This window comes from Lepisosteus oculatus, chromosome 14 (genome assembly GCF_040954835.1).
Source record: "Lepisosteus oculatus isolate fLepOcu1 chromosome 14, fLepOcu1.hap2, whole genome shotgun sequence".
NCBI lineage: Eukaryota > Metazoa > Chordata > Actinopteri > Semionotiformes > Lepisosteidae > Lepisosteus > Lepisosteus oculatus.
Window position 1 is genome coordinate 37036654 of NC_090709.1, and position 4142 is coordinate 37040795.

Consider the following 4142-nt stretch of genomic DNA (forward strand, 5'->3'; position numbering starts at 1 on the left):
TTACAATACACAGAGGAGACTTTGGAAGGTGGTACTAAGAAGAGCAGAGGGGTGAAGAATGGAACCAGTTCAGTAAAGGCTTTTCTGAAGAAGAGAGTTTGGAGTCTGGATCTGAAGGAGTTTAGAGAAGGTGACTCTCTGATATCCTTGGGGAGAGAGTTCCAGAGCTTGGGGGCAGAACAGGAGAAGACCCTGTCACCCAAAGAGTGTAGAGGGGCTTGGGGGACAGTAAGGAGAGGAGAATTAGCAGAAAGAAGGTTGTGAGGTGGAGAGTAGGGCGATAATAGTTCAGACAGGTACTGAGGTGCCAAGCCATGCAGAGCCTTACAGGTGAGCGTGAGGATTTTAAAGTCCACACAGAATTTAACTGGATGCCAGTGCAGGGACTCCAGGATAGGAGTGATGTGGTCACTTGCACCAGACCTGGTCAGGATTCTGGCTGCTGAGGTTTGGACAGACTGCAGTTTGTTCAGAGTAGATTTTGATACCCCTGCGAGTAGAGCATTACAGTAGTCAATTTGAGAGAATACAAATGTGTTGATCAGCTTTTCAGCCACAGTTAGTGATAGCATAGGGGGTAGTCTAGCGATATTTCTAAGGTGAAAAAAACATGTTTTGACGATATGCTGCACATGTGGGTCGAATGTTAAGCCAGAATCGAATATAACTCCAAGGTTTTCAATTTCGATTGAAGCTCAAGTACAGAGCCATCTACAGACAGGGTTACAGGACTGGCTTTACGAAGTTGATGGGGGGTGCCAATAAGCATGACTTCAGTCTTGTCGCAGTTAAGATGAAGGACGCTTTGAGTCATCCAACTTTTTACATCAGAGATGCAATTAGAATAGAGACAGCCACATCAGTGTCGGGTTTGGTATGGATGTATAGTTGAGTATCATCAGCGTAAAAATGAAAGCTGAGGCCATGTGATCTTAAAAGCTGACCAAGTAGGAACATGTAAATGCTGAAGAGCAAGGGGCCCCGTATTGAGCCCTGAGGAACACCAGACTTGACAAGACCAATTTCAGACCTGTACCCATTGAGAGAGACAAAGTGACAGCGATCGGTGAGGTAAGATTTGAACCATTTGAGGGCAGTGTCAGAAACTCCAGACACAGTCTCAGGACGAGAAAGTAAGATGTCATGGTCAACAGTGTCAAAGGCAGCACTGAGATCAAGAAGGATGAGTATAGAGTGAGAACCAGAATCAGAAGCTATTAGATGATCAGTGGTGATGTAACTGGAATGTGACAGCACGTTCTAGACTTTTAGGAAGAAAGGATCAGTTGGAGATGGGGTGAAAATTAATATTGTCGAGAGCCATGTTAGGCTTTTTTGGCACGGGGGTAATGGCAGCAGTTTTGAGGACCGTTGGTATAACACCAATGCTCATGGATTCATATATAATATTGAGGACAATGGGACAGAAAGAAGAACAGGACTGGGATCTAAAATAGATGTGGTGGGTTTCATGCGTGTAACTAGTTTGTTGAGGGATGCTGAGTCAAGAAGAGAGAAGCTGAAGAGAAGGGAACCAGAGAAGTTGGATGAGGAGGGAGGAGGTATGGAAATGATATGTGCAGTGGAGAGAATGTGATGTGCGTGTTGAAGATAAAATTGTGCAAAAATCGTTTTATCCTTGAGCTCGGGGGGATTGAGGTGAAATTGTGTAAAAGTGTCTATCATTGGGCTCAGGGTGTTTGTGGTGAAATTGTGTGAAAGTGTCTATCATTGAGGTGAAATTGTGTAAAAGTGTCTGTTTATCATTGTGCTCGGGTGGTTTGTGATAAAGTTGTGTAAAAGTCTTTTTATCATCGTGTACAAGTGTGTTTTTATCATTGAGGTTGGGGGGGTTTGAGGTGAATTGTGTAAAAGTGTCTTGATCATTGAGCTCAGGGGGTTTGAGGTGAAATTGTGAAAAAGTGTCTTTTTATCATTGAGCTCGAGGGGGTTGTGGTGAAATTGTGTAAAAGTGTCTTTTTATTATTGTGCTCCAGGGGTTTGTGGTGAATTTGTGTAAAAGTCTTTCATTGAGCTCGGGCTGTTTGAGGTGAAATCGTGTAAAAGTGTCTATCAATGAGGTAAAATTGTGTAAAAGTGTCGTTTTATCACTGTGCTCGGGGGGGTTGTGGTGAAATTGTGTAAAAGTGTCTGCTTATTGTAAAATTGTGTAAAAGTGTCTATCATTGAGCTTGACGGGTTTGAGGTCAAATTGTGTAAAAAGCGTCTTTTTATCATTGAGCTCGATGTGTTTGAGGTCAGATTGTGTAAATGTGTGTTTTTGTCATTGTGCTCAGGGTGTTTGAGGTAAAATTGTATAAAAGTCTTTTTATCTTTGAACTTGGTGGGTTTCAGGTAAAATTCTGTATAAGTGTCTTTATCATTGAAGTAAAATTGTGTAAAAGTGTCTGTTTATCATTGAGCTTGTGGGGTTTGAGGTCAAATTGTGTAAAAAGCGTCTTTTTATCATTGAGCTCGATGTGTTTGAGGTCAGATTGTGTAAATGTGTGTTTTTGTCATTGTGCTCAGGGTGTTTGAGGTAAAATTGTATAAAAGTCTTTTTATCTTTGAACTTGGTGGGTTTCAGGTAAAATTCTGTATAAGTGTCTTTATCATTGAAGTAAAATTGTGTAAAAGTGTCTGTTTATCATTGAGCTTGTGGGGTTTGAGGTAAAATTGTGTAATAATTGCTTACACTTATATAGTGCTTTTCTGGACACTCCACTGTACGCGCTTTACAGATTGAGGACTCCCCTCCACCACCACCAAGGTAAGTGGTGATATAAGAGTGTCTGTTTATCATTGAGGTTAAAATTGTGTAAAAGTGTCTTTATCATTGAGCTCAGGGGGTTTGAGGTAAATTTGTGTAAAAGTGTCTTATTGTAATAGTGTCTTTTTATCATTGAGCTCAGGGGGTTTGAGGTGAAATTGTATAAAAGTCCTTGTCATTGTAAAAGTGTCTTTATCATTGAGCTCAGGGGGTTTGAGGTAAATTTGTGTAAAAGTGTCTTATTGTAATAGTGCCTTTTTATCATTGAGCTCGGGGGGGTTTGAGGTAAAATTGTGTAAAAGTATCGGTTTATCATTGAGCTCGACGGGTTTGAGAGAGAATTTTGTAAATGTGTCTTTATCTTTGAGTTTGGTGGGTTTCAGGTAAAATTGTGTGAAAGTGTCTATCATTGTGCTCGGGGGGTTTGTGATAAAGTTGTGTAAAAGTCTTTTTATCATTGTGTACAAGTGTGATTTTATCATTGAGGTTGGGGTGTTTGAGGTAAAATTGTGTAAAAGTGTCTTTTTATGATTGTGCTTATGGGGTTGTGGAGATATTGTGGTTTTTGGGTGTAAAAGTCTTATTGTTCACACGTTGCTGCTGTGATGTGGCCTTTCGCCTGTAGGTGGCACTCTCTCCAGTCATTTTTAAATGTACCAGTCCTGATGGATGACTGTACACATCCTCAGTCAAGGGGAATATCTAATTAGTTACTCTCCAAATAGCATTTTTGTATGAAACATTTAAAGAAATCGACAAACACTTTTCAAAACGCACAATAACACAGACTGGTATGTTTGACAACGAGTAAATAAGACACAGGCGAAATGAGAATTCACCATCACTTTCTGCATGTTTACTGTGACCTGTCCTGATCATGAGAAGTCTCAGACGCGTCTCTTCACCAGACAGTTTAATCCAGCAGTTCTACATGGGACCGGTGTGAGAGTATGTGGGTAACAGTGATGGCTCTCTCTGCTGTACTGCTGTGGCCCTCCCTCCTGATGACAGAATCGTCTCGCACTTCACCTTCACAGACACAAGCTCCATGTGTTTGTGGTGAAACTGTGGGTCTGTTGGTGTGAAAGTTTATTATTGAGCTCACTGAACTGATCTCGAAGGACACTTTAATTTCAGTTGGCGTCTGACATTTTGAGTGAAATTGTAGTTCTGTTCTGAAAAAAAGAAGAAAGAGAACACAACGTTTCGGCCGTGGAGCCTTCTTCAGGTGTGAGAGAGACAGGGCAGTAGGCAAAGGTAAAGTAGCGGGAGAACAAAGGTTGGGAGGGAGGAGGAGTGAGAGGCGGGAGCAGGGGACAGAAAGAGAGGCCAATCAAGAGGTGTGAAGTCAGAATGGGTGCAGAGAGGTGTG